Raw genomic sequence first — 10225 nt, 5'->3', positions numbered from 1 at the left:
CTCTCTTGCCCCCTCCAAGAGAGCTATCTCATGTAAATTTTTTTGAAATATTTTTTATACAACTATATTCAAAAAATGTTTAACATTTGTTTTTGTTTTTGTTTTTTGTTTTAAATTTTGAGTTCCAGTTTCTCTTCTCTCCCCCTTCATTGAGAATGCAAGCAATTTGATATAGATTTTATGTGTGTGGTCATGTAAAATATTTCTGTATTAGTTATGTGTAGCTAATATTTTTAAAGACAAATGGAAAAAGAAGAGAAAAACATCAGCATAACTGATTATATTAAAAATATTTGAAAATATAACAATATACACACTTGTGGATCTCTAGAGATGATTTTCTCATCTCTTTTCTATTGTTTCTTTTCAGTCAGCATAAATCCTCCCTTCTCCCACCATCAATTGAGACTGAAAGATAAAGTTGTTATTATAAACATATATATACTCGAGCAAAACAAATTTCTTCACTGACCATATCTAAAAGAGTACATACATACATGGATATACATTTGTATTTGTGTGTGTGTGTGTGTGTGTGTGTGTGTGTGTGTGTATTTTATATAAATATATACATATACATAAACATGCAGAATGATACAGAGTACAGAATAAGACGTATATTATATTTATAGTATTTCTATATGCTATTTTGTTCTCTTCTCTGAGTTTTTGACCTTTCTATTAATCAGGTAGTAAATAGCAATGCTTCATCATTAATCCTCTGGAATTATAGTTGATTATTATATTGATCAGACTTTCTAAGTTTTTCAAAATTGTTTGTCTCACAATGTTTTTGTCATTGTATAAAATGTTCTTCTGATTCTCTGTATCAGTTGATTGAAGTTTTCCCAAGTTTCTTTGAAACTATTTACTTAATCATTTATAGCACAATAGTATTCCGTCATATTTATATTCCATAGTATGTTCATCCATTCCCCAACTGATGGGTACACATTCTGATTCCAGTTCTTTGTCAACTTAAAAAGATCTATGAATATTTTTGTTCATATTTAGTTGGAGTTTGTTTTTTTAGAGCTAATTCCCCACTTTTCTCTATTCCTAATGAGTTACCATGCCTTGGCAAGTAGGTGGCAGAGTGCTTGGCCTGGAGTCATGAAGACTTATCTTCCTGAGTCAAATTGGCCTCACTTACTAGCTGTGTGATCTCGGGCAAGTCACTTCACCGTTTGTCTCAGTTTCCTCATCTGTAAAATGAGATGGAGAAGGAAATGGCAAACTACTCCAGTGTCTTTGCCAAGAAAACCCCAAATGGAGTCATAGAGTCAGACACAGTTGAAACAAATGAACAAACAACATTTCCATGACATTCTTTGTGAGTGTAATCTTAAGATTTCTTTAAACATAACATTTAAGATCTTTTTTCCATGCCTTCCAGGTGACTCACTAACTCATGGTGACTTTTTCTTTGGTCTGATATATTTTCTAGATTTGTTTGAATGAGGGTATAGTAGGAAGAGCTTACTATATTTCTTCCTATCACTTTACTGTCTTGGCTCCTTTATTTGTTATAACAAACAAAAGTAGTTATTGTTGTTGTTCAGTTGTTTCAATCATGTCCAACTCATGACCTCATTTGGAGTTTTCTTGTCAAAGATACTGGGGTAGTTTGTCATTTTCTTGTCCATCTCATTATGTAGATGAGGAAACTGAGGCAAATAGAAACAAGTGACCTTCTCAGGGTTACACAACTAGTAAGCGACTGAAGCTGGATTTGAACTAAGGAAGAGTCATCTCTTCCTGATTATAGGCTTGTCACTATCCACTCCACCACATGGCTTCCTTATAACAAAAACAGTTAAGCAAAAGTGACAGGCACAGTTTCCCCTTCTGTCAAAGGATGCAACTTTGATGTCTGTAGTCCCATATCAAGAGGAAATAATGTTTCATTGTTTGTCCTCAGGAATAAATATTGGTCAGTGCACTTAATCTATTTCAGCTGTCTTTTAATGTTATGTTCATTACATTATTGTTGCCATTGTGTATATCTCATTCTTCTGGTTTTATTTTCTTCCTTTGTACTCTATATACAAGACTTCTCATGTTTCTTTTGTGGAATAAAGACTTCACATTCTGCATTTTTATCCAAAATCATTTCAGATAATTATTCTTGCTTAATGGAATACTGGCAAAGATTCTTCTGCTACTTGAACTTGTCCCTGACCTAATGTCATCTGACATTTTGTATGAAACAAAAGACAAAATTTCATAACAAGAAAAAACAAAATACAAAGTTCAGGTTCAGGTTTTTTTTTTTGTTTGTTTTTTCATTTGCTTAAACAGGACAATAATAATGCCAATGCTGCTGCACTCTTGGAGGACTGTCTTCCTGAAACTGTTCTTTAACTACTCCTTCCAAGAATTCACTTCAACCTGGTCAAAGGCAGACAAAGAGATAGTTATCTTAATTACATTAAATGGATATTTTATTCTTTTAGTTAAATCTAAAGTAAACAAAAGGATTGATTTGATTCATGATAAACTATGGGACACATAGTTAAACACATTGGCTAAACACAAAAGGATAGTTACTCTATGTCATTCTAAACTTCAAGTCTTTGATTATTTAAAGGTAAGTAAGTCTTTGATTCAAATAAGACTAAAGATTTCAGACTGCAAAAAGTTTTATTATTAAAGTTTTTTTTTTAATATTTTCTATAACAAAATGAAGTCTTAGTGTACATACTTCCACACTCTGAAGTTTCCATACCCATTGTCTCATATAGTGCCCTAATAGCCCATTGTATTCATATACCTTAATTTATTCAGCTGTTCTCCAATATTTGGGTACTAGCTTGGTTTCTATTTTTTAATTCATATAAAAAGTATCAATAGAATTTTCCAACACAGTACATTTCATCCTTTTGGGAGTGGATGTGTGATTGGTATGATCATCAGTATCTTCATGTACCCACAGGTAGAAATTCTGGAAAGGTGGGTTATGGATGGAAGAAAGGAATGGGGAGAGGGTAAATCCAGTGTCTCTAAATCCCATGTATTAGTGTTGAGGAGGAATAGCATGCCAAGGCTTGAGAGTCAGTGAGGTATAATAAGTACCAGACTAAGTGTAAGGAGAGGTTTGGGTTTGAACTCACCTCTAAGGTTTAGTGATTTGTAACAATGGATAAATCACTATTATTTCTGAGCCTGTGTCTTTTCAAACCCAAAGGCTCTTTTTAATTCAATATCAGTTTATAAATTACCCACTTACTGCATGCAAAGGATTTTACTAGGCCTTGGTGGAGATAAAATGATACTTAAAATATTTAAGCCCCCCTTTTCATGAAGGTCCCAGTCATGAAGTATAACATAAATAGCTATGATGTAAAATAGAACATAAGACATGAGAGGTACATGCAGAATATGATCCTGCCTCCCCTTCCCATTTTCCAGTTCTTTTTCATTACTAAAAGAGCAAAAGATGAATTGACTAAGGAAATTGTCAATCTAATGAGCATATTGATTAAGTAATGTATGCCAGTTGCCCAACCATTTGAGCCAGACTTCCTTAGCTTAGGCCTGTACCCTGAGCACAAAAGGAGACAGACCTTTATACATTAAAAACAATTAAAAACAATTAATTAAAAGGAAACAATACGATATTAGGTAATCTGACTTCTAATTGGAAGAAAAATTAAAGACTTTCCAAGTTGGGAGAGGGAAAGTGAGCTAGTGCAGTTCTCTGAAATCAGAAAAAAGGGTGTACCACTCCCCCTAAGTATCTGTGAACAAACAAAGAAACCGGAAAACAACTGATTGATAAGCACTGGGCTGGTTTTCAGATAAAGCATATGGATTGCTTGAGATATACAATAGTGAGAAAACTCCTTGCATCAATCTTTGGATCTCACTGAGTTTCTGGTTAGCACAACCTAGGTCTCTAGTGAAGGGTCTCTAAACAGCAGATAAAGGTGATCCAGCTTCCCAACTAAGTCCAAACAATGCAGTAAGGTTTTCTTTCTATTCCCACAATTCTATAAAGTTTTCTCACAGAATAGAAATTGAATTAGACCTATAATTGAATAGAAAAGGAACTGAGCTCTAGAATGGAATCACAAGATGGAGCTATTGTGGTTCACTCAATTCTTACTACCACTGCCTGTTTTAATCCCTTCAGTTTCCTCAAAGACTCTTTTTTTGATCTCCTTGGGTAATAAGTCTAATCTTGCTAAGTATTACTGAGGTAAAAATTAGGTAGAGTTTAGTGACTTTGGGGGCATAATTCCAGAGAGCTTTCAAGAATGTCTGCACCAATTTACAGTTCCATTAACAATCTATTAGTGCTTCTGTTTTCCTATAGTCCCTCTGGCATTTGTCATTTTCCTTTTTGTCACCCACGCTGGTCTGATGGGTGTGAGGTAGAACTTCAGTTTTGCTTTAATTTGTATTTCTCTTATTATTAGTGAGTTGGAGCATTTTTTCATGTGTCTACAGATTGCTTGGATTTTTTCCCCTAGAAAACAATTGGCTCCTTCTGTTACTCCTAATGCCTATGCAGTTCTTAAAGAATCTAACTCTACATCTCCACCATTCCCATTAGAATAGAATTTCATCCTTATAAAAGATGTTTATAACCTTTGACCATCAGTTAATTGAAAAATGGTTCTTATTCTTATAAATTGGAATCAGTTCCTTATTTTAGAAATAAGCACTTTATCAGGGAAACCTGTTATAAAGGTCCCCCCCCATTTAATTATTAACCTTTTAATTGTATTTGTAAAAACTTTCAAATATTATGTATCCATTGTCATCTAGGGGCAGAGGGGGTGCAGTGGATAGAGGACCAGGTCTGAAGTCAGGAGGAGCTGAGTTCAAATTTGCCTCAGACACGTGATCCTGGGCAAGTCACTTAACCCCAATTGTCTCAGAAAAAAAAAAAATTTTTATATATATATATATATAAGTATTTCCCTCTATCCTGTTCTCTTTGTTCTCCATCCCCTTTTTACATAAAGAGGGGCATGAAATAGGAGTATGTTTAACATCAGAACTCCCGACCTGATGCAAACATCTTCCCCTTCCCTGCTATTTTGTCTTCCCTTCACCCATATCCAAATCACACACTGCCTCTCCCCCTTTTTTAAATTCTTTTTCACAATTTCTCCTCTGAACTTAGTGTTTGGTTTGCTTATAATCTCTCCCTTTATTATGTCTTTCTTATTCTTTCCCTTCTCCCTATTTCCTTGTATTTCCCTGTTGAGTGGAATGTACTTCTACACCAAACTGTATGTGTTTGCATGTATTTTCCATCCTCCTTTCACCAGTTTAAGTGTAATTGAGGTTCAAATTACTCTCATCACACTACCCCTTCCTTGTTTAGATATATTCTATAGATGTGCTCCCAGTTATATGAGAGATTAAATACACTCTCATTCCTTTGCTTTTCTTCCCTTTTGTTTCCTTTCCTTTTTCTCTTTTTCTTCTTTTAAGTACATGAAAACATAACAAAAATCATTCAGAGCTGTTCCATCTTATTTATTCCACCTCTGTTACTTCCAACATTTTGGTTCTTAGGAAATGCTTGTATATCATTCCCATCTCATCTCCCTTCCCATTAGAATTTAATTCATTCTTATTAAGTCTCTACTGATTACTCCCTGGTATGTACCTGTTTATGGTTTTCTTTACACTTATGATCCAATTTCAAAGCTAAATTTGGTTTCTTTATCAGAAATGCTTGGAAGTTTTCATTAAATGTTCCCTTCCCCTCCCCCCCATTAGATTATATTCATATTTTGTTTTATGCTGAGGCAATTGGAGTTAAGTGACTTGCTCAGGGTCACACAGCTAGGACAATTTAAGTGCTTGATCCAAATTTGAACTCAGGTCCTTATCCACTGAGCTCTACCTAGCTGCCCCTATATTAAGTTTTGCTGGGTAAAGTATTGATTTTATGCTTATATATTTTGCCTTTTGGAATACTGTATTCAGTGCATCCCACTCCTTTGTAGCCGTGGTTGCTGACTTTTGTTTTATGCTGATTATGGTTTCTTATTACCTGAATTCTTTCTTTCTGACAACTTGTGTTTTGCTTTGACTTAGAAGCTTTAGTTTTGGATATTATCTTTTCATTTTAGGATTTCTTTTATGAGATGACTCACTGGATTCTATTTTTACTTTGTCCTCTAATTCTGAGAGATTTGGGCCATTTTTTTCCTCATGATTTCTTAAAATATGTTATGTGAACTTATTTTTTTGGGTATGGCTTTCAGGGAGTCCAGTAAGTCCTAAATTATCTCTTGATCTATTTCTTAGGTGAATTTTTAATATGAAAGGCCTTACCTCTTCTAACTTTTTTCAATTTTTCACTGTTTTAATATTTAATTAATTAATAATTAATATTTAATATTTCTTATTTCATGGAGTCATTAACTCTTCTTTGGTCTCTTCTGATTTTTGGAGAGTAAGTCTGCTTAATTAACTTGAGTAAAGTTTTGTACTTCTTGTGTTAACTGCTAATTTTTCCAAGTTTCTCCTCTGTATTTCTCATTTCTTTTCTGATACTTTCCTCTATCACTCTCATTTCATATATAATACTTTACACTTTTTTTAAAAAAGCTTTTCTTATGCTAGAAATTCTACTTGATCTTGTGGGTAAACTTTGTTTTTCTTTGAGGCTTTGCTTGTAGATAATTTGAAACTATTCTCTTCTTTGGGTTCTATATCTGGCATCCATTCCTGGAATTATACTAATTATTCCTTCATCTTTTTTTTTTTTTAAGTTCATTCTTTCAGTGAGCTGCCCAGCATTGCTGGTCTGAGTGCTCTAGAATCTGAATCTGGGATCCAGGCTCTTCTGGGTAATCCCTGCTCTGTCCTCCTAGATTAGAGGACTGAGCTGATGATCTTTTCTGGGCACTCCACATTCAGGGCCCTGAGCTCTGGGCCTTCCAAATGGTCTCCTTACCTCTTCCCCATTCCAATCCATCCTCTACCCACCTACCCAGGTGATTTTTGTAAAAGAATAAGTCTGACCTGTTATGTCCTTGATTGAGCTACAATGGTTTCCTATTACCCCTGGTATTAGGGTTGTAAATAAAGCCCTCTGATATTTAAAGCTCTTCCTAACCTCACCCCTTGCTCCCTTTCTGGTGCTTTCACACTTTACTCCCCTCCACCTGCTGTTTGATCCACTTGCACTGGCCTACTCACACATAACACTGTCTCCCAAATCCAGACCTGGTGCTGGTTGTTCTCCGTGCATGAAGATTCAGTTCCCTCACTTCCAGCTCTTATTTTTCTTCTATATTCAGCTTAAGTCTCACCTTTTACTGGAGGCCTTTTCCAGTTTCCCTCATCCTCCTCCCTCCCCCCCAGTGCCTTTCCCTTTCATTTTCTCTGCACTTATTTATTTATTGGTGGTGGTTGTTCATCCTTGGTTCTTGAAGAAGACCAATGATCTCATGAAGTAATGTCTTGACTTGCAAAGTAATTGGAATTATGAGGCAGAACTGTACAGCCTTACTCTCTTCTCCAGAGTCATTCCAAGTCTATTGGCAAGACAAAAATCAAGACAACTGTTGATGGGTGCTAGAAATATAAAAGCAAAAGAAGAATTTAAAAAAAGCCAATTGACTGCCTGCCATCTAGGGGAGGGGGTAGAGGGAAGGAGGGGAAAATTCCGAACAGAAGTGAGTGCAAGGGATAAAATTACCCATGCATATGTACTGTCAAAAAAAAAAAGTTATAATTATAAAATTAATTTTTAAAAAAAGCCAACCCCTGCCTTCAAGGAGCATACATTCTAAAGTGGGAGACAAGATACAAAATAAATTTCTCCCCCCCCCAAAAGGCCAAGGTCATTGACTGCATCTATTTATTTATTCATTCATTTAGTTAGTTTTCATATCTGCAGCACTTAGCAATGCCTAGTGCACAGTAAGAATTTAATACTTGTTGACAATTAACTAGCTGATTAATGTGCTCAAATATTTCAAAGACTCTTAGTCTGGAGTCTGGAGAGGATGCTTGGTCCAGGTGTATCACCTGAAAGTTTATTCCAGATTTGGTGAGTGAGTACTGTAACATTAACATACACCCATAAATGCTTCCTGTTCTCGAGGAACAGGATTCTCAAGGATTCTTATTTGCATAGTTCCACCATCTTCACTCTGGACTTTGTTCCTTGGATCAAATTTTCCTTCATTTCTAGTAGAGCTTCTGAATGGAGGTAGTTGTTTTTTAGTTAGGTCAATTGTTAGGCAGCTTAGCTGCAGAGCAGCTGAAGAATGGCCTTATGTAGCAAAATGACAGGTACTCAGAAAAGCTAGGTTCAAGTCCCATTTTAGTCCTAACTAGGGGTAACTGGGTGGCACAATGGGTAGAGAGCTTAGCCCAGAGTCAGGAAGACTCATTTTTTCTCTTTTTTTTCCCCCCCTGAGGCTGGTGTTAAGTGACTTGCCCAGGGTCACACAGCTAGGAAATGTTAAGTGTCTGAGACCACATTTGAACTCGGGTCCTCCTGAATTCAAGGCTGGTGCTCTATCCACTGCGCCACCTAGCTGCCCCCTAAGACTCATTTTTTTCAAAATGAAAATTCAGACACACTGTGACTTCCGGACAAGTCACTTAATATGTTTGTCTCCTCATTTGTAAAATGGAGATAAAAATAGCACCTACCTCCCAGGATTATTATGAAGATCAAATGAGATAATATTTTTAAAGGGCTTAGCATAATGCTTCATACATAGTAGGCGCTGTATGAATGCTAGCTATTATATATTGTTTATTTATTTTAGTTGTGTCCAACTCTTTGTGACTTCATTTGAGATTTTTCTTGGCAAAGATACTTGAATGGTTTGTTAATTTCTTCTCCAGTATTACATATTACTGTTATATTATTATCATTGTATTATACATGTGACCTTGGACAAAACACTTTTTACCTTTCTGGACCTCAATTTCCCCTCATGGAGAAATTGTGCACTGGTGAAAATACTTCCTACTCTGAGGAAATAGATTCTTTAAAGTATTTAAGTATTAGTTTATTAAATGTTTCCTTATAACTACTTGATGAGATAAGCAATGCAAATAATATGTTAATCTTGTAGGTAAAGAAACATACAGAAGGAGGCACATAAGAATATTGTGTTTTTTGAGAGACTCCTGGGAAGAATATAATTGCTCACCATTTATGTATCCAGTCCTCTCTTGACTTATGTTTAATTACTTTCATTTTAGCCTTAGAAATTCATTCTTTGAGTTATAGAATGTGTTAAGATGTTATGTTAAATATGGTAAATAATGCCAAAATAAAACACCCCCCCAGATGTAGAATGGTTAGCTAGATCAATATTTACTAAATATGAATTTGTTTATCAAGGCCTTTCCTCTTTCTTGCACAACCATGTGGAAGGGGTGGTAGAAGGAGGTTGATGAGGGGAAAGGATTGAATTTTGTCTGGGAAGCAATCAATAGGCAAAGATATTTAAAAAAGGGAAGGCATTCCTGGTCTTGAGAGCAGCATGAGTCTAAAGGAAGTGGAAGAGCAGCATGGGGGAAATGGGGTCTGGCGATTCCAGATTATCTAAAGTGTGGATGGTATTGATGAGGTTAGTGACAGTGCAGAGAGTTGTAGAAATCCCCTTTTGGTGGGAGACACAGGTTCTTCGTGAAAGAATTCATGAACCTGAAATATTAATGGCAAAAATGGAGGTTAGGAAGCCAGTTTTACTAGGAAGCCTAACTTTCTCAGAGGCAAGTCCTGTTAAAGAAATGAGGCTAACAATAAGAAGAGAATGTCTCCACAGTGGGCAGGGTCCTACTTTGGACTTTCTGCAAAGAAGTGAGTTTGAAATTGCCCTTTAAAAAGGAATCTTGAGGCTCAGGTTTCAGGTTGAAAAGAAAGCCAAAGTCCCCTGGCCTAGTTGCTTATCAATATCTTGCCCAGATCTCCAATTGGAATTTCCTGAAAAGGGTCTGACATCCCCAAAAGATCAATGGGGTGATTTGTCCAGTCAAATGACGCCACTTAACATGTCTTACTCCCCAGGAGGGCTTGAGACTAGTATCTCCCTTCTTTACAGATCAAAAGGGAACACAGTTTCAGAGTGATAATTTTACAGATTAAAAGGGAACAGTTTCAGAGTGATAATTTTAAAGGGAACACAGGTTTTTTTACAGAATTTACCCACATCAGTATTGTAATGCCAGAGAAACTGAGGCAAGACAGAGATTGGTTTTTAATATTTTAATATGGAGAAATTAG

The sequence above is a fragment of the Sminthopsis crassicaudata genome, chromosome 2 (genome assembly GCF_048593235.1).
Source record: "Sminthopsis crassicaudata isolate SCR6 chromosome 2, ASM4859323v1, whole genome shotgun sequence".
Lineage (NCBI taxonomy): Eukaryota > Metazoa > Chordata > Mammalia > Dasyuromorphia > Dasyuridae > Sminthopsis > Sminthopsis crassicaudata.
This window is presented reverse-complemented; position numbering follows the sequence as displayed.